Genomic DNA, 21569 nt, shown 5'->3' on the forward strand with positions numbered 1-21569 from the left:
ATTCAAGACCTGATGCATTTTGCTTTGTAGGGCATTTTGTTTTAGCCAGAAAAATGAATACATACGTGTGCCCTGCGGATATGTTTTTTAACTAAGATGTCTCCTTTACAATGCACTTGCTAGGGTCAAAGAAATGTTAGTGACCATTAAAAATTATTCTAACATCAACTTTACAGACATTCAAAGAGAGGCAATTCTCAAGATATTCTAGGAAAGCCAGTATGATAACTCGAGCAAAGGCTTTGGCTCTTCACTTAACATAAAATAAAGAAAACTGTAATTAATATACTTACTGTCCTGTGAACAACATGGTTACGAGAATTCGGATATGTGCGGAAAAAATTAAATATAGAAGTGACGCTACTCTTTGTCCCACAGTACCTGCTTGCCGCTGAGAAGTGCAGGCACTCTACTATTAAAAGCATTGGAGTAGTGCTGAGAAGTACCAGTACTGCAGTGGAGGCCGGTAAGTTTAGTAGGGAGGGGGGGCAGATGGGATATACACACACACACATACACATTCACAGCCATGCATTCACACGTGCACACATGCAAACAAACACATCCATTCAAAACACTCATTACTAATAATTCATACAGACACTCAGTCACCAAAAGGAATATGCTACTTACCAGTATGATACTGTTCTTGGCATGTATGGCTGCTGACATTCATATCTGTGTAGACCCAGGGGGGCTGTAGATTAACATGCCTTTGAATGACGTTCTACCGGAAAGGCCTATAGTGAAGAGCAAAGCCTCGCACTCGGAGTAGTTTGACTCAGTTGTTGTTACTTTAAAGTGATCTTTATAAATAATAGCTATTCCTCCACCCTTTCTTTTAGGTCTATTTAGCTTACATACACAGTAGTTGCTGGGGGTAGCAGCTCTGAAATCTGGACCGGAGGAATGGTCCCCCCATGTCTCGGTGACAAGTAGTAGGTCTAATTTATGTGAGTCAATGAATTCAGCAATTTCAATTTTATGTTTAGGAAGGGACCGTATGTTTATAAGTGCTGCTGTCACTTAACGGGAGGAGGTTGTGTGAGGGGTAGAAATGTCCTCAGTGCATGTGGGACATTTAAGTGGTCCTATGCAGGGATGTGTGTAATTGAAATGTGGTAAGGCGTGAGCTGCCTCTGTTACAGGTCTAATGCTTAGGAGTTGGGTGGGGGTGTAGGTCCGTATCAACGAGTTTTGTAAAGGCCAGGAGAGCGGTGGGACAGGGGGAGTGGCCCTGGGCCCGTCCTTGGCGCAGACGAGCGCAGACGAGCTTGCCTTATGCACGACTTCGGCGCGCATTTGTCGCGCCCGCTGCGCTCGTCCGCTGCGCTTCCGGATCCGGAGCATAATTTATGATGGAGAGGAGGTGTCGTGGCGGGGGAGGCGTGGTCAGCGTGGGTGGGCGTGACCGCTTCAGAGAGGGCGGCGTCGTTATGGCAACACTCGGCCACGCCAGCGTTTAGTCGGCTGAGCGGGGTGTTTGATCTGCGAGCAGATAGCAAATGATGTTCTGTGTAGAAGCATCTAATGGGTTTATATCGTTATTACTGCAGTAAATGACGAAACGTTTCCACTTTGCTGCATAACATGCCCTGGTAGTGGGTTTTCTTGCCTCCTTGATAATATTCATGCAGTCTGGAGGCAAGTTCAGGTATCCAAACTCTAGGATTTCAGGAGCAAGATCGCCAGGTTCAGCTGTTGCGAATCTGGGTGTTGGATTTCTCCATGGCTCTGAGTTAGAAGATTGGGTATGAGTCGCAGTCTTTGATTAGGCACCTCTGACAGTTCTAGGAAGGTTGTGTACCATGGTTGCCTTGCCCATGTGGGAGCAACTAGGATTAGCGTCAGTGAATGTTGGCGCATTTTTCGTGCCACTAGCGGTATTAATGGAGCTGTGGGAAAAGCGTAAGCAAATTTGCCTGACCAGTTCATCCATATCGCATTGCCCTGCGACTGCGGATGTGGGAACCTGGCGGCAAAGTACTGGCATTTTGCATTTTCGCTTGTGGCAAACAGATCTATCTCCGCTTGTCCCCACTGCCGGAAGAATGGTTGGAGCACATTGGGGTGAATCTCCCATTTGTGCATTTGTTAACTGTACCTGCTGAGCAGGTCGGCTATTTGATTGTTCTTGCCTGGGAGGTGTTCTGCCATGAGAAACATGTTCCTTTTAAGGGCCCATTTCCACACACTATGAGCTAGATGCGATAGTTGTGGGGAATGTGTTCCTCCCTGTTTTTGAATATAATATATAGCTGCCATGTTGTCCGTTGGGATCAACACATCTTGTTGCATAAGTGTTTTTTGAACGCTTTTAGTGCTAGAAAGACCGCCATTAACTCTAGTAGGTTGATGTGCATCTTCTTCTGTTGTGTAGTCCATAGACCCTGGACTGTGTAATGCAGGACATGGGCTCCCCAGCCTATCAGGGATGCGTCTGCCGTCATCACTATTTGCGGGACAGGCTCCTGGAACAGTCGTCCTATGCAAAGGTTTTGTGGATTCTATCAATGCAGAGAGTTGTTTGCCCGACTGGTCACCAACACTAGGTCTTTTAATTGTCCCCGAGCCTGGTTCCACTGCCTTGCTAGGCACTTTTGTAGCGGACTCATGTGTAGTCTAGCATGAGGGACTGTGAATATGCACGAGGCCATCATGCCTATTAGTTGCATGAACACTCGAGCTGGCGATGAGTGTTGTGACTTGAACCTTTGGATTAACGTTTGCATTCCGTTGATCCGTGCTTTGTTTGGATATGATTTTGCTGCTAGTGTATCTACTGTAGCTCCCAGGTACGGTTGTACGTTAGAGGGCTGTAGGTGTGACTTTGGGTAGTTCAGTGAGAAACCTAGACTGTTCAGGAGATGAATGGTCTTTGACTTGTGGCTGGCACATTGCTGGGCCGATGGCGCTTGTATTAGCCAATCGTCCAGATATGGGTACACATGAATGTGTTGTCTCCTGAAATGCGCCGCCACTGTTGCTAGGCATTTTGGGAACACCCATGAAGCTGTTGTTACACCGAATGGTAGGACTTTGAACTGGTAGTGTTGTCCTTGAATTGTAAACCTGAGATACTTTCTGTGAGCAGGGTGTATTGGTATATGAAAGTATGCGTCTTTGAGGTCTAGAATTGCTAGGAATTCTCTCTGCTGCAGCAGTGGTAAGACTTGTTGCAGAGTGAGCATGCGAAAATGCTCTGATAAAATGTACTGGTTGAGGGGCCTGAGGTCCAATATTGGTCTGAGAGACTCGTCCTTTTTGGGAATGAGGAAGTATAGTGAGTATACTCCTGTTCCTTGATGTTTTAATGGGACTGGTTCTATGGCCCCCTTTTGCAGCATACTGATGACCTCTTGCTGCAATAATGTTATATGTTCCTTTGACATTGGACGGTGTACTGGTGGTATGTTGGGTGGTGTGGATGAGAGTTCTAGGCAATAGCCATGTTGGATAATTTGCCTGACCCACTTGTCTGTAGTGATGTTTAGCCAGACTGGTAGGAACTGTTGTAGTCTTCCCCCGACTGGTGTTGTATGGCCTGGGGGTAGTGCCAAGAAGTCACTGTTTGGTATTAGTGGAGGATCTATTGGCATTGCCTCCACGCCCTCTGCCCTTGTTATTATTTCCCCGGTATCCACCACGATTTGTGTTTTTATTTTATGTGGATTGCGTATTACTTTTGTATGTGGAGGATTGCTGCGATGTATTACCTCGCGCTCCTCCTGTGTAGTTGGAGCAACAAAAGGAGCCTCTGTGTTTTTGTGACTGAAGAGCCCCCATTGACTTTGCAGTCTCTGTGTCCTTTTTCATTTTGTCCAGAATTGAGTCAACTGCTGGACCAAATAAAAAATCTGGATTGATTGGCTGGTTAAGAATTGTGTTTTGGACCTCACTCTCAAATCCAGATATGCGAAGCCATGCGTGTCTCCTAAGCAGTACGCTTGTGTTAATAGATCTGGCAGCTGTGTCTGCCGCTTCTAGAGCACACTTAATGGAGGCATTGGTAATGAACTTTCCCTCCTGTACAAGTTCATCGGCCTGCTGTTTGAAAGGCTCAGGTAAGTGTTGGAGAAGTGCTTCTAAGCTGTCATAGTGCGCTCTGTCGTATCTAGCCAACAAGGCTTGAGTATTGGCAATTCTCCATGAGTTTGCTGCTTGAGCAGCTACTCTCTTGCCTGACGCTTCTAAAATCTTTGAATCCTTATCAGGAGGAGGAGCCTCTCCTTTAGTTTGAGAATTAGCACGCTTACGTGAGGTGGAGACTACCAATGAGTCTAGTGGCAGTTGTCCCCTGATGTAAGTAGGGTCTAATGGTGCAGCCCTATACTTTTTATCAATTCTAGGGTTGATGACACGTGCCCTAGCAGTGTCTTTGAATATGTCATTTGCGTGCTTTAGGACCCCTTTTAACATGGGAAGTGTTTTGACACTTTTTTCTGATGTTGCAAGCGTATCAAACAGAAAGTCTTCCTCTATAGGATCTGCATGCATTTCTACATTATGGTAGAGCGCTGCTCCATCTATTGATGAGTTGAATGCCACTGTGTTTCAGTAGGTGATGGTCTCGCCGGGTAGGCAGGTGTGTCTGTAATGGGTTGAGCCTCATCAGGGTCTGGGTCATCCCCCCATGGTTGAGAGTTGGGGTCTACATCTGGGTTTTGTGGATATCCAAAATTAGCCTCTGTGTCCTGATCTACATCTGGCTCGTAGTCAGAGCGTGTAGGTGAGTGTGGTGCATATGGAGTAGTAGGCATAGCTAGAGAGATAGGCTCGAAAAGAATAGGAGAGGCTGCACAGTCTCTATTCTTTTTGAGTGGAATAGTAGAAAAGTCTTCAGCAGGCACTGGTCTTTTCTTCCTTTTGTAAATAGTCACTTTCCCGGAATTTAGGTCAATATATAGTTTAGACTGATCTTCTGTAGAGGGGTCTGGATGGATGATCTCCTCTTCCACAGTCTTTTGCCTTTGCGCCAATGTTTTCGGTTTTATCCTTTGTCGGTTCGATGCCTTTTTTTGGTTCGACTGGTTTCGGTGCCTGGATTAGCTTTTGAGGCTTTATGGGCAGTGTCTGTCCGATAGGTTTTGTCGGTGCGACGGATTTCACAGGTTGCACCACTTTTTTTGGGCCGATTGGTTTTGTTGGTTCAATAACCTTTATCGGGTGTTTTGGCTTGTTCGGCTGTAGAGGTGTCCTCGGAGCCTGTGGCTTCGGCTTGATGCCCTTCTTCGGCTCGATGCCCTTCTTCGGCTCGATGCCCTTCTTCGGCTCGATGCCCTTCTTCGGCTCGATGCCCTTCTTCAGCTCGATGCCCTTCTTCAGCTCGATGCCCTTCTTCGGATCGATGGGCTTCGGCTCGACCGTTCTTGGTTGGTCTACTTTTGGTTTCGCTTTCGGTTCTACGACTGTCTTGGGCGTAGCCCTTTTGGCTTCGTAGATAACCTTTTGTCCCTTTTCGGACGTCGAACTGGATTTGTTCGAGTCAACGGGCCTTGGCTTCGAAGGTTTATATGGAACGCTGGCCTTCGGCTCGGCGCCCTTTGTGTTTATCACCTTCGGTTCGACGACATTCGGTCCGAAGACTGTTGTGTCGATGACTTTCGGTTTCGGTACAACGGCTCTTGGATTACGTGTCTCAGAAGGCTCTTTTTGTATATTCTTAGCCGGGCTGTATTGCAGGGCTATAGAATTAGTGTTTAGTTCTTGGCTAAGGCCTGTTGGCGATGCCTCGACCTGAGTCTCTGATAATGGCGTAGTGTCTGTGTGGGGCGGTGTACTCACGGTTTGCCCCCCATTGTCATCGGAGTCGTTTTCGACCGCTACGATGTCTTGGTCGTCTTCTTCGACCTGGGCGATTTGTTCTTCCTCGTCGATATAATATTCAGAGTCGTGCTCGGAGTCTTGATTCTCTTCTTGATCCGAGTCTTCAACGTCACCTAGTTCTTCCTCGTCGTCGAAGATATTCTCGGGCTCCGGTGACGACCTCTGCATCTCTTGCCTTGCCACCCGCCGATTCCGGAACTGTGCACAAGCTAGGCAATCGCCTTCATAATGATCTGGCGATAAACATTTGTTGCACACAGGATGCTTATCTGTATGCGGAAACTTTGAGTTGCACTGCGGGCAATATTTGAATGGACTTCGTTCCATTGACCGTCGGTCCACGTGGCGTCGAGAAGGCCAAACGACCCGATTCGGAGTGCAAGTAGATTGTGAAGAAAGCTTTTTGGTACCGATCGAAAACAATACCGACGAATCCGAAGGCCTTTTGGCCTTTTAGATAAGTTTATTTCGATTCTGAACTCGGAGTACAGGAAAATGCATCCGAACCCAATGGCGGAAAAAAAACAATCTAAGGATGGAGAGGATGCCCATGCGCAATGTAGTCCAGGGGAGGAGCCACCTATCTCGTGATACTTTGAAGACTCTTCCAGGACAACAATGTGCAATCATCCGGACCCAACACTAGGCGGCGATCTATGCACAGATATGAATTCAGCAGCCCACATGCCTCGAACCATTAATTTAAAAAAACACACACACTTACCTGCAGCTCAGCCTTGGAGGTCCCAGGAGGCTTGGGGCTGCTGCCTGCCCTCATTGGCTGACCTAAGGTCAGTCAATGGCAGGCAGCACTCCCAACGTCATCACAGTGTGATGAGGTCAGTGAGACTGCTGACCCCACCTCACTCTGTGATGAAGTGTCAGTGATTGACACTCGACCCTGGGTGCTTCAGGGCTTAAAACTGAAGCGCCCAGGTGCGAGGCAATCGGTGAAGCTACCCCTCGTCATGGAGGGGATCAGGGACCTTTGCTTAGCTGAGGAGGCCTCGCCCATAGGAGCTGGGACTTCCTCAGCCCAGCAAAATTCAGCTCAGGAGCCTGCGCATTTACCGCATGTCTGGCTCCTGGCTGCCTGACCTGAAAGTGAACAGTGTCTGAGAGGCCGACCTTTGTTCAGGCTGACAGACACTTCATGAGGGGTAAAAGGGGGGGCGTGGCCCCTCAGCCCCAAAGAACCGGCATGGCTGCCGTAATATCCCTATCAACAGCTGTAGCCGGTCCATTGAGGCTGAGTTGCCACCCCCTCCACCTTTTTCCCCTCATGAACAGTGTCTGTCAGCCTGAACAAAGGTCAGCCTGACAGACGCTGTTCCTTTTCAGGTCAGGCAGCCAGGAGCAGACTTGCGCATTTAGCGCATGCTCCTGCCTGCCTGAGCTGAACTTTGCTGGGCTGAGGAAGTGACCGCTCCTTTGGGCGAGTTCTCCTAAGCTCAGCAAAGGTCCCTGAGGCCCTCCCCTCACTGTCAGAGGGTATAACCAGCAACAAAACCCTTATTTATAACACAGTACTCTACAAGCGTCCATGTAACAAGATATTTGTCTACAGGCTTTCCCACTCTGCAATAACAATCCATCCATAAAGACCTATTGTCTTTAAAATGAACAAGTCAGGCCTACTCCCTTTGTCTTACCTTTTTTTATAATAGACTAGATCCATCTGATGTGACATTTACCATAATTGGGTTATCAACATAACCAGCTCACGCCTACCATATTGGGTATGCAGCCTTTTAGCTGCATGGTTCCTGCCGACAAACATTCCGCTTCCTCCAGCACTACAGCTGTAGGAAATGCCCATTGGCTGGATGGGAAGGGGAGTGGGTGTACGGGGATCACCCCCCGTCCAAACAAAAACAAAAAAAGCAGCATTCACTGGTGGACAAACACCGGAGTCGAGAGTGAGTTGATATTTGCCCCACAGTAAAATGTCCGCGAATCCTATATTGAGCATGCATTTTTCAACAACTTTTAAAGTGCAATGCAAGCACTCTTTTTCAGTGGAAGCACACACATCCTATCCAACCACAGGATGTAGATAGGGAAACCAACATATTAGTGGAACCAATGGCCTTCTCTGAGTAGTATTCTACAACTCTTTTGCAGTTGCTCACACAAGGCCCGATGCGCATGTCAAGCTACACCTACGAAGGAGACAGGAAAGCTTTGTTATTGACCGCAAAGCTTTATTCATGGGCAGAGAAATGTTATGTTTGTGCTGCTACTGACCATATTATATTGATTGTGGGACATGGGTATTAACTCTTCACGACGCTGCAGTTGGGGTATAGCCCTGTATGTAACCTTGTGCCATAGGATGGGATTGGCATGCACACAAAGGGTGGGCTGATATAGACCAAAGCTTGGCAAGATTGCTAAAGGTGCAGAGAGAAAGCAGGTTTCATTTGCACACACACTAAGAAGCAAGTACATAACAGAGCACCAAAATTATATAAACAGAGTCAGCCGTGGGATTGATATGCACACATGCGGAGGAAGGGATCCATATACACAGGGGTAGATTGGAATTTTTACGCACATAGCCGGGGGTGAGAGGCAAGCTTAACTACATCAGCTTCCTCCTCCGTGCACACAGATCTGAGATCAAAGACTTTCTCGGCTCATTAGTTTTTAGAATTTTACAAGATGGCGCTTTCGTGCTGGGCCTTCACAGTGTGTATGAGTTGAATGAACTTACCCTTAATGTCCTTAAGGCCAGGTGTAACGAGAGGTCGTTTAATATATGCTACTGTTTGTTATTTCACGATTATTATGTAATTCTGAGTTGTTTTCAAATGATTTCTTTTTTAATATTTGCGTCTAAAAACGTCTTATGGGCTGTGCTGTATACCTCTAGGGGACGGCAATACTTCATTATAAAATAACACATTAACTGCAAACTCTAATAGGCGAATATACATTTAAAGACAATGAGCTTATCTGTAAGTAGATTTTTCACAAATCGCCAATATCTTGTACACTTATTATTATTTCTTGTGCATCTCTACCTCGTCAGTGAAGCTATTTCTCAGTGTTTTTGTATCTCATAAATATGTACCAAATAAACAAATTTCAGTATATTATTTTAACCACAGCACTGTTTTAACTTTCAATTCGATATAAGATTGCATTAAAAGCTATGGATAGATGAACATATTTATGGTTGTTTTTGGAGAAAAAAAACAATGGTGTCCTTAGCGTGCAAAACTAAATTGTAAGTAGGTGTGACTCTTAAAAGAACTTAGCTAAAGTCCCTTTATGCCGGTTGCTAAACTTGCACATTGTGACTCGATAGGATCAGCCGTTCCACTAATGCACTGCTAACACTACACATTGAGAATTTTTCACCCAGCATTTCTCCATGTCTCCCAGAGCTTCTTATCTGCTTTTATGCAAAGAGTAAATAAAGATATGAATCACAAAACCACCCCTTTGTGTCTACATAGATGATATGCTGCGAAGACACAATTCCTCACAGAAAACGTTTTGTTTATCCCTTTCTTATTTTTGTCGAAAAAACTACGGGGTATATTATCAAGAAACGGCGTTAAAATTATCGCCGTTTTAGCAGCAGAAAACTGCAGCTAAAGCGACGATAATGGGCTTGATAATATGCCCTGGAGAATTCCAATAGAAGCCCATATTCTGTTGTCAACATGGGCTTCTATTGGAATTCTCAAGGGCATATTATCAAGTCCATTATCGCCGCTTTAGCAACAGTTTTCTGCCGCTAAAACGGTGATGATTTTAACGCCGTGCTTGATAATATGCCCCTACTTTTTCTATTCCTTATTATGCAAAAAGCAAAACTGGGGAAAACAGAGAAAGAAATTATGTAAAACTGATGTTCCAAATATCCAGGGAATCCGTTCCCATAAGAACCGACGAAGAACAGTAAAAGGGCTTTCTCTGTTTCATAATTAGCTATGAAAAACAGGCTTTATCACGTTGACCGGCAAACTGGATTATGCTCTATTTCAATAGTTCAGTAGAATAATTGCACAAACCATGTCTTATCCCTTTTTTTACATTTGAGTTTGCCTTTTGAAAGGATGCAACGTGCATCGTTGCTTGGGAAAAGACATTTAATGGCTTTATTTTGCGAATGGTACTCATACATTTATTGATCCTACTTGATTTTATTCGATTTTGTAAGACGAAAAGCATCAATGATTGTGCGCTATGTTTTTTTTTTACATGTGCTGGTTTTCTTGCAGTTTGGGATTTATACAACCTACTAGTGGGTTCATTTAGGTGAAAAAAAGCATTCAAGACACCTGTGCATCAGAGGTTAATAGTTATAATGTCACATACATCTTAACTGCCTTGTTTGTCTCAATGTTTTGCTTGGAAAAATAAACATGAGCTCAGACTGGCGAAAGTGGGCATGTAACCAACAGGAAAAGGAGAACTTAGATCCAGGTGTACTGGCACAAAATACACTGTCATCTGATGACATTTGAGTTAGACATAAGGTATGAACAGTATAAGCTACTATTTGTTTCTTTTAGGGCACAGATCCAGTCTCTCTACGGGCACTGAGGACTTATTTAGGGTGCTTTGCATGGTGGATTAATGATGACATGAATACACATTACACAATATGTTGGGCTTACAACTTTGCATACATGTAAAACATGAATTTACATATTTTCTTTGGCTCTCACTACGTTCCTAAACAAGACGTGCCATGTAGACCGGACAACGGAAACAGCGGCGGCCGGCACAGGTAAACACGGTGAGGCGGGGGCCAGGAAGGGTGGTAGGGGTAGAAGTCGACGGAATAAGTATAATTAATTAAATAAATAAATAATACCCATTCTGTCATCTTTCGGCTTTCTCCCTGCCGCTCCCTGCACCGCCCCACCTCTCTTACCTCTGCCGGCTGCCACTGGACAACGGAGCTGAAGGTCTGATCCTAACTTAAAGCCACCATCTGACCCTCAAACTGTCTGATGGGCAGCAGTCAATGGCTGACAAGAAGAACAAGATACAAAATGAAACGTGGATAGTATGCATGTGTCCCTTTCTGTGCAGCACAGTATTTGGCCCAACCCTTTTCATAGTCCTCAACTGCGGTATGGGCTTGCATATGTATTTGCCAGAACTCTGACTTATGCTGCAAATGTTGTGCTTACTTTGACAGCAAATAGTTTTCCATGAGAAGTCTGGACACCGGATGAAACTAACCTAGTCCCCATAAAATGTAATGTTTTGTACCGGAAATGCAGCAACAGTAACATTGTTCTAATGTGTCTTCATGCTGCAAGCTCACAGCACCCACAAGGGCAGCAAGTGGCTTCCAATTCAAGCGTGGTGAAATCTAATGCCTTTTAATATCACTATGCCAATCTTTGAAGTAATAACAAAACTGTTCTGATTGTCCATCACAATTCTGACAGTAGCAAGCTCACAAAAATAAATCAGGAGCTGATCAGAAAGTCATGCTGGGGCGTTCAACTGATGCTGACATCAGCTCAAATCTGCTGTGTTCAATCCAACATTAGAGGACGGAAAGGAATCAAAAGGAAGGTTGAACAAATCAGCCAGCATAGATCATACGCAATATATAACTTCATTGTTGATTAGAGATGCAATAGAAAGCTCCACGTTGCCTTCGGGGAAACTTAAAAATAAGAGATAATAAGGTCCTTCTTTAGAGATTGGGGAGTGACCCAATATCTGCTAGGTGGGGCCAAGGTAAAGACCTGCTGTCCTGGTGGACTACCACCTGCCATATTTAGACATCTCTGGCTGCCTTCAGAGGAACAATCAACCACAGGGCTTCTCTTAAGGCACTGGAAGTTTGCTGAGTGGCTGCCATGTTTCATGCTGTTGCTCAGGACACATTTTTGTTTTACATAAAACAAACTTCCACAGCTGGCGCTTGTCATGTAAACCAAAAAATAATTACCCTGAAGCCATGGGAGTTTTGTCCTTGGGTGTGAGGGTCTATTTTTATTTTTATGTTTGGTGGTCACAAACAGAAGAAAGTATTGCAGAATATCTGCCCTTAATAGGGTGGATGAACTGAGGGATTTACACTGTCCCACGGGACATTGATGTGGGTTTCTGCTGATGGAGACAGCAGGGACTTTACGGCCAGAAATATAATGGTCTACTTGACTCTAAAAAGAGGAGGCAGACCATCAGGCTGGCGGACAAGATACTCTGCCGAGTACCCTGTCCACCAAACTGTAAATGAGGGCCTAATTCACCAAAATGTAGTGATGTCGTCCTGGCAGAAGTTCTAATGACATGCCTGTTTGACAAGGGAAGTATTCAACACCATGGCCGCTGAGGTAGCTGTCAACCCACCCACTTATAAAAGAACAATAGTTTAATTATTTATCTAGATTCATTCTGAATGACAATCTGTGTTCATCAAACTAATAATAGTTAGTTACAATGATCCAAATATGTGTACTCCAATGCACAGAAAAATGTGTATGTTATTTATAAAATGTGATGCATTGCATACATAGCATCAATATTCACCAGTACATTGACCAATTTTTCTTTACTAGCTGCAAAACCAAGCCATCATGCTACCTGGCTGCTCAATTAATATAACTCAGAGAATTACTAAAACTTATAAATCTATAATCCTTGAGATTTAATGGGAGAAAGTCTATGACAGTTCAATATTGGAAATGCACCTACCTTCCCTAGAGATGTTTTACAGTACCACTAATCATCAACAGTATCTCAATTCTTAATCAGTAAATTTTATGTTGAGAAGTAGGAAATGCAATAACCATGCAACACATACCCATGACCCAAACTTGCTCTTACACTAATTAAAAATAGGTATACCAGGATGAGTTACAAAATACTTGAGGTAAGGAATATTTTGTGATGATAAATACACCACCTTTTGATCTAAACACAATATTGAAACTTAGCTCATCTTGCTAGCGCCTTAAATATAATCTCTACTGAGGGTGGCAAACGCTGTGGAGACAGCGTCTTCTTTTGGTTATTCTGCACCACCTGGTGCTAAATTCTGATGGGAAGGATGCAGGGTTTATCCTGTAAGGTTAAAACTCAAAATGGTCTAAAGCAAAGCTGCTTGTTGGCTCCTCTTTTGTTTTTTCTCATATATTTATGACCTTCCAGGAACCTTATATCAAGTGAGGGACAATCCTCCTAGAATCGGTGTGATATCCATTGACTCCCTACTATATGCCGATGATTTAGCCATTATGGACCTAATTCCTATTGGCTTACAGCGCCCACTTGTCGTGTTGTCAAAGTACGCAGAAGTCCACTTTCTGAAGAATAATATTTCTAATAGCAAAGTATTGATCTTTTGTAAGAATGGGTCAAGACTAAAGAGGAATTTTAATTGGTAATTGGGTACTGAGAAATTAGAAATAGTGAACTCTTATCTCTATCTCCGGAAGGTCTTCTCTAAGAATGAGCTGAATATTGATCACATGAAGCTCTGTTTGCGCACGGCCCTCTCTAAGGCCAACACCCTGTACAGATTTTAAAACATTTGTGGGAGACGTCATTTGGTCATGTCTTGTCAGTCTATAGGGCCAAAACCTCCCCTCCCTTTGTGCTATGCGTGCAAATTGTTAGATATGAGTTATTGACACTCTTTTGCTTGAGGGGATTGAAGATTAAATATTTTGTCAGTTGTGTAATTTGAATACACTTGCAGCCCCAATGCCTTGCACCTGGAGTTTGTTTATTATCTTCTTATTCCTTTCCCTGGCTGCTGTTTTGAGGTAGGGAAAGTCACTCCTATGTAGAGAGACAACCTTGTAGTTTGAAACTTTCTCCCTTCAAAAAGAACAGAGCAGGTTTTTTAGGTCTTTTCAGCAGGCTAATTAAACTTTTGGGCTCAACCTCAAATTGATTATTTTATGCCCAAGTCTGCTTAATTGAGCTCTGTGTTCAAAAAAATTTTGGCCAGAAATTTTGCCCTAGGCCAGCCAAACCCGCATAATCAGGTGGTCGAGGTGAGCAATCTGGGAAACAAACTTCCACTCTATTTGATATGGAATCTGCCCCATGGGATCAGAAGGCTGATCCTATTTCTGAGACTGGATTTGCTGCCTTTATGTGTGATTACCGGCATCTGGGATAACATTTCAGAAAAGGATAGAAGAAGCGTGTTGTGCCAGGTACATATTCAAGATCGCAACCACATATTGTTTGTGTGTCCTCTGTTACAGAATGTTCATCGCCATTTTTCAAGACCTTTGTTTATTAAACACAACATACATTCCACCTTGGAGGCTCGTAATTTCGTATTGTTTCTCATGAATGAAATTATATGTAACAAGATTTATCAACTTGTTAAATCCTTTCTGAACAACTATTAGGGCCCTGGTGAATGACTTGTGGGTGTTTTAAAATATTTCTAGATCCTTACAGAACATCTATTAGGGCATTCTGTATTACTGGTGGATGTTTAAATTTAATGCATGTTTCTTAAAATGATATTATCAGTAACAAGATCTATTAAACCTTTTAGATCTCCTTTGATTATCCATTAGGGCCGTGGCCCCTCATTGGTGGGCGTTTAAAGCTAATGTTGATGTTCTTTTTCAATGCTCTGATGGGTTGTGCTAAAAAGGTTTTTTTGTGGTCATTCTTTTTTTTAGATGTGCAATATTGGTATATTTTACTTTTGCGTATGTATGTTGTTATTCTTTAGGGTTACATTTATGAAATGTATTATGCATTATTTGCACTTCGCATGTGGCACTATGCACGTTGCACTTTATACAGGCCTGAAAATGAATGTATTGATCAAATCTTTTATATGTTATATTTTCTTTCCTTATTTCTTATGGTGCACAGTACCTACTTCCTGAGGTTAGGAATAAGTGATTTGTTTAAGTTGGCTGGCCTATATAGTGCATTTAGGGCCTTGTATACTGTTATGTAATATTTACAAATTTTTAATTGCGCTGTGCATTATGTAATTTCCAAAGGTTACACTTTTAGGACTGTGGGCATATAATACATTTCCTGTGGTGCTATGCATGACTCACTTTATAAAGGACTGTAAAGATGCTCCTAAAGGATGCATGTAATAGACTGACAGTTTTATACTTTTCAATTGTTGGTTTTAATATGTATTATGTACCACTGTTTTGTTATTGTTTCATGATATGTGGACAATCGTAGGAGTTCCGTATCATGATAAATTAAACTGAAACTGAGGGAGCCTCTCACAAAATGTATGTCTGAAACATATATCATGAACATTTCGTGCATCATCACAAGTGACAGTTTTTCAATTTTCAACCTGTTAAACATTTTGAAGTATTCTCTTCATTGAGATGTAGTGCAAGTCAACATTAACCTTAATTTTGTTACAATGTTTGCAAACATTGTAGAGTATATAATTAGTTTTGGACAGATTTAGATAATTTGTTGTAAGCTACCCATATAACAGAATCAGCTTAGACATAAGTCTAACCTATTGCTTGAAAAGCAATGCAAACACTCGAGAGTGTGGTAACTAAGATTAGTTACTAAAGTATTAGTCTCCTGCTGTTCACTTATTTAAACCTACTCAACACTTCCAGATATTTTGACATCTCCTTTTCTAGAAACACTCAATTTCTCTTATCAACTTCAATCCGATATTATTCTTTTTCATTGGCATACTAGAATGGTCAATTTGCATCACGTTTTAGAGGCTCAAAAGGTTTCCCTAAACTGTTCAAATACTTGGAACACCTAAACCACTTGGTCTCTTAGACAGTTCTAAGTAGTTCAGAAATCTGGTGATACGGTAAAAGACTTTAGGAAACTCAACCCTTCATAAAACATTACTAGGGATAATTGCTTCTGATATTCAATAATAATAAATTAGATTTTCTATAAGTATCTGACCAGGTAACACATTCCTCAAAGAGACCAGAGTGATATAATATTAATTTGTACCTTTATATAGCCTTCATATCTTTTATATAATGGGTATATAATAATGGGCAGGCTTTAGGCACAGGGAGATGTTTACAAGCAGTGATAATTTCCCCCCATTTTTTTCTTTATTGTCGTTTTCATGGACAACTAAAAGAGGCAGCACTCAAGTATACTCGCACACACTGTCCTGTGCCCCAACTTTAGCCCACTCTCCCGGTAGAAGCTGTAACAGCAATTGCATGTAAAACTTCCCTCTGATCAAGTCCCCCGATTCCTTCCAGTCATTTCAGGTCGTAAAAGATACTCATTGGAATGATACATTAGGACAGAAGTCTTCAAACTGTCTGGCATCTCTCTTTGGGGCCCCCGGCTGTATTCACAGGGGAAGCACAAATCCCTCTGTAAGTACTTGTAAATGAAGATGGTATGGAAGACGATTTTGTTTATTTGGCATATTTTCAGCTTGTCTTCATGTCAGCGCTCCACGAGCCTTACCTAATGTTTGCCGAGTGGTCCTGCAAAAACGATATGAACAACCTCCACCGTCTCCTACCTCCCTCCAGTGATAGAAACGATACCAACCAGGGTGAAGGTGGGGGCCGGGAGAAGGAATCCTAGATGGTATAGGGCGTGCTGTTTGTAGACGTGGCTATGAACGATCTGTCATTATGTAGGTGATGGAACCCATCTAGGAACAGCAACCTATTTAGGGATAAATCATATCATGACATCATCTTTTCCCCTGCGTCACACGCATACTCCCTTTCACACATAAAGTGAAGAAATACAGTTTGAACATATGTGTTCACCTCGGAAATGGCTCATGCCAAAACTCAGGATATCCTCAGGGACCTCAGTTAGCACTCCACTGAGAGAAAGACATAAGGATATTCGTTCATGTGTGGGAGACAAGAAATAAAGCTGACAGCACTCTTGTGTGTATGAAGGTGAGCAGTTACACACTGCTACTGGTGCTGCTCCCAAAGAAAAGGTAAGCGCTACTGCGCATGTTGTGAGAAACAGTTTGATAACTGCCACCAAATTAATATGCGCTCCTGCATGGGTTAAATCCCCAGTAAAGTATTAAGCGATCCAGTACTAACACTGAATTTTTACCAGCAAAACAATGTGCTCCTGCACGTGTTTTTTTAACTATAAAGTGTAAGCGCTCCTGCGCTAGCATCAATGGTCTCCTAGTAATAGTATGCGCTCCTGTGTGTGCCTCTTTAATGGCACAGTGTAAGCACTCCTGGGCTTAGCACTGAAGGATTTTCCAAAGTACTGCAGGTCAGTACCTACTGGCAAGATGTCCAGGCGAGTCACAGCGAACCGCCGGTCCGCTGAATTCCTAAGGTGCAGAGTGGATGCTCTGCAGAGGAATGGGTCAATTCCTGACTTTTGCGAAGTGTCGACTCTCAATCCGAAGCAAAACCGGGTTGTACACCACAGGTTTAAATGTGGCCTCACCCAGAAGTTTAACCCTCGCTGAGGCTTCCTGGAATGTTTCCGGCTGGAGGAATCTAGCATGCTAACCTTCAGCCGCATGACGACACGGAGCAATCATACCTTGCACTTGCTCAGCATGTCGGGCCCACAGGTAAGCTCCTAGACCCTGAAGCATGACTGCAACCACCCCCCGAGACAGAACCCCAAAAGAGGGGTGGCTGGATGTGGTTTTAAGGGATAACGGATATGGAAAGCACAGACCAATTGAGGTGCCTGACGTACATGTGTAGGGGTTCCCATGATCGTTCTTCAGGACCATACCCTTTCCTGTCCACCAAGTAAAAAAACCTGGTCCTACGGGAATCAAGAATAGCTCGGACATCATATTCCTTGTGTTTATCTACAAGCTCTGGTGGAGGAGGGGATATGGCCTGGCCCTCGGGGTGTGTTCTTTTCAGAAGGGATACGTGGAACACAGGGTGTATCTTCATGGTTGGTGGTAAGGATAGCTTCATAGACACTTGGTTAATGATCCTGCTTATGGTGTAGGGACCAATGTAATGTGGCAGCAGTTTTTTAGAACCATTCACATTAAGGTTTTTTATGGATACCTATACCTTATCCCTCACCAAGTAAGCCGGTTAAGCCTGTCGATGTGTATCAGCTGTTTGTTTGTATGTTTCCTTGGCCTTAGCTAGCTCAAAACAGGCTTGTTGTCATAGCTCATGTATCTGGGTAGAATACTCCTGCACTGTAGGCATTTGGCTAGTCTTTGGTTCTTCCCAGGGCACAGACCGTGGATGTCGTCTCTGGAGACAATAAAACTGTGACATGCCTATGGAAGTGTGTTTAGTGTTATTGTATGGATACTCTGCCACCCATATTACCTCTGACCATTCTTTCTCAATGGAAAGCAGCAAACAACGGAGGTACTGTTCCACGGTTTGATTAGTCCTTTCTGCCTGGCCATCAGTTTGTGGGTGATAGGCAGAGGACAGACGTACTTCCGTATTCATCGAGTTACAGAGTTCACCCCAAAACCGGGATATAAAATGAGAATCCCTGTCTGTGATCAGTACAGACGGTATACTGTGCAGACATACTCCATTCCCCATGAAGATTACATCCACTTTGTTAGCCAAGGGTAACTTTTTTAGTGGTACAAAATGAGTCATCTTTATTAAGTGGTCCATGATATTGAGAATGGTTGTGTAACCCGTCTTCGTTCTGGGCAGTTCTACTACAAAGTCCATTGACAGGGTGTGCCAAGGACAAGGGGGTATAGGGTGCAGTAAACCAACAGCGGGCATAGGTGCAGTAAACCAACAGCGGGTCGGGACAGGGTCTTTCCTTGGGCACAGACATAACAACGGGCTATGTATGCATGCGTGACAGAGAACATAGATGGCCACCAAAAAAGCCTTTGTAAATGGTCTACTGTTTTATGGTACCCAGGGTGAATAGTTAAGAGGTGATCATGACACATGTACAAAGCTTGTTGTTGGTGTTCTATCAAGGGGAGATAGTACCTGTGATCTTTGTATAGATACCCATCCTGGGATCTAACCCCCCATAAGGTTCCCAATCTATTCCTCAGGACTTTTTTGTTCTATGTCATGGTGTAACGTGGACAGAACGGAGGACTTAAGTACTACACCCTGAAACAGTGTTCGGGTATGATCTATATGGATTCTGCTTTGGCTGATTCATTTTCTGTTTCACCTATCCTAGAAAGATCATCAGCTTTAGTGTTATCTCTTCTAGGGTGGTATGTAATCAGGAAATCGTATTAATTAAAGAACAAGGCCCATCTTAGCTGTCTAGAGGTGAGAGCTTTAGCTGAGCATAGGAACTGCAAGTTCCTATGGTCGGTGTATATGGTCACAGGATGTTGAGCGTCTTTCAAGAAATGACGCCATTCCTCAAACGCTAGCTAGGTGTTCTCCATCAGAAATTGTATAGTTGCATTCTGCGGGCTGTAACTTCTGGGAATAGTAGGCCACAGGATGCAACATGCCTGTCTTGGTGTCCCTCTGCGTAGCTCTCCCCCCAGGGCGCTCTATGAGGCATCAGCCTCTACAACGAAATGTTGTTCAGGATTGGGGTGTATCAGGGTGGGGTGGTTGTGAATTTGGTTCCAGAAGTTGAAAAGCCTTCTTGCCTTCTGAATCCCACAGAAATGTCATGCACTCGCATAACAGACGGGTTATGTGAGTGATGATGTTTAAAAACCCCTCTATAAAGCATCAGTAGAAGTTAGCGAACCCCAGGAATCTTTGAACGTGTTTCACTGAGTTAGGGGATGGCCAATGTATTATGGATTTTACTTTTTTCATAGACATTTCTATTCTGCAGGGCTTAGGATATAACACAGGAACTCTACCTCAGTGGTATGTAATACTCTTTTCTCTAGTTTGCCATACAGGCTGAGTTGCTGTAGCTGCTGTAGGACAGCACGGACATGCTGAACGTGTTCTGGGATGTTTCTGGAGTAAATCAAGATGTCGTCAATGTATACAATGCAACATAAATCAAAGTACTCCCTCAGAACTTCATCAATGAAAAACTGAAAAGCAGCAGGGGCATTACAGAGCCCAAATTGCATGACCTGGTAATCAAACAGTCCATATTTCGTTCAAAATGCAAATTTCCAGTCATCTCCCTCCTGGACACTGACGTGGTGGTATGCCCCACGTAGGGTCAATTTAGTGTAGATGGCTGCATCCTTAACCTGATCAATTAGGTTGGATATTAAGGGTAACAGGTATCGTTCTTTTATTGTTGTTTTTTATGGCCCTGTAGTTGATACACATTCTTAGGTCCCCTTCTTTCTTTGTAACAAAAAAGAGGGAAGAAGAAACAGGTGATTCGGACTGCAGTATGAACCCGTTCTTAGGTAGTCTTCAAGGTAGGTGCGTAAATGGTTGTTCTCTTTCTCAGTGTGTAAATAGTTGTTCTCTTTCTCAGTGAGGGAGTATACACAGCTACATGGTAGCCTAGCACTTGGAATCAAATCTATCCAGCAGTCAAAACTGCGATTGGGAGGTAATGTGTTGGCCCCCTGTTTTTCGAACACCTTATCCAAATCATCATAAACATCAGATATACCCCCTGGGTGATAGCACTCGTGCCGGTCAATGGGAAAGCATGGCCTTTAGCGTCCTGTCATTTAACTTGTTTTTTTGCGGATAGCAGGAAGAGTTACAGTAGGCATAGTCTAGTGTCATGATTCTAGACACCCAATCTATGTGTGGATTATGAGTTACCAACCAGGGAAGACCCAAGACAAGTCTGAACTGAGACGCATCAATGACGTCAAAGAAAATAGTTTCCACATGATCGTTTTTACTGGTCATTCTTATAGCTTCGGTTTGGTAACGGATTAGACCGGAGGTTAAATCCGTGCCGTCCACTGCTTTCACAGTTTCTGGTCTCTCCTTGGTCACAGTGGTTATACCCAAACCTTCTGTCCTGAGTATCGATGAAATTCCCTGTGGTTCCCGAATCAATAAGAGCAGTAACCTCCCATGATCGGCCTGACAGTGACTTTAGGGTCACAGCTATACCCACGTGATGGTTGATATCGCAGGGAGCTATGGTCGAGGTCTTCTTAAATGATGAACCCAGTGGACTGAACCCGTCTCCTTCTGAGTCACGTCGTTTTCCGCCAAGTTCCCTCGGGTTATTGGAAGAGCGTATGGTTTATTCTGTCTTGGTTTGGCTTGTGTAACTCAGACATTCTTTAACGAAATGACAGTTCTTGCCACTGTATAAGCATTGATTTTCCTTTTGTCTTTTTTCCTTCTCTTCCCTTGACATAGGACCACAGATTCCACTTATTTGCATAGGTTCAGAGGTATCAGGTAATTTACTGATCTCGGTTTTTGGTTTTTCTCAAAATGTAAGGAACTTAAAATCATTGCCTTAGGTTCTCTCTGCCTTACGTTCTTACATCCTATAGTTTTGTTTGACTACTAGATCGATGAATGATCCTAGCTCATCTGGGGGTCTGACATTTGGGAGATAAGATCCTTCATATGGTTATATAGACCCCGGTAAAACACGAAGACCTTTTTTGACTCAGGTCATTTAGTTTCGATTACTAGTCTGTTAAAGGTGGTGATGTAATGCAACATGTCAGAACTGTCCTGTCTGAGGTTGAGGAGCTCATTGTCAGCAGCTTGTACAAATGTGTTACGGGCAAACATTCTTCATATGGTTTCTTTGAATACTGGGACATTGTCTAGAATAGTTACGTCGTTTTCGACCAAAGGTATGGACCACTGAGCAGCGTCCCCACTCAAATAAGAAAGGATGACAGCGACTTTGGATGTATCATCTGGGAAGGCAGAGGCACGTGCCATAAAGTGCAGATGACATTGATT

General features: G+C 43.5%; 1 protein-coding gene across 1 annotated transcript in view; it reads right to left on the bottom strand.

The window, feature by feature from the left end:
- The window catches only part of CHAT (choline O-acetyltransferase), a 521284-nt gene that overhangs the window by 198601 nt on the left and 301114 nt on the right, over positions 1 to 21569 (bottom strand). The window lies entirely within an intron of this gene.

Source organism: Lissotriton vulgaris, chromosome 5 (assembly GCF_964263255.1).
Source record: "Lissotriton vulgaris chromosome 5, aLisVul1.2, whole genome shotgun sequence".
NCBI classification, from domain to species: Eukaryota; Metazoa; Chordata; class Amphibia; order Caudata; family Salamandridae; genus Lissotriton; species Lissotriton vulgaris.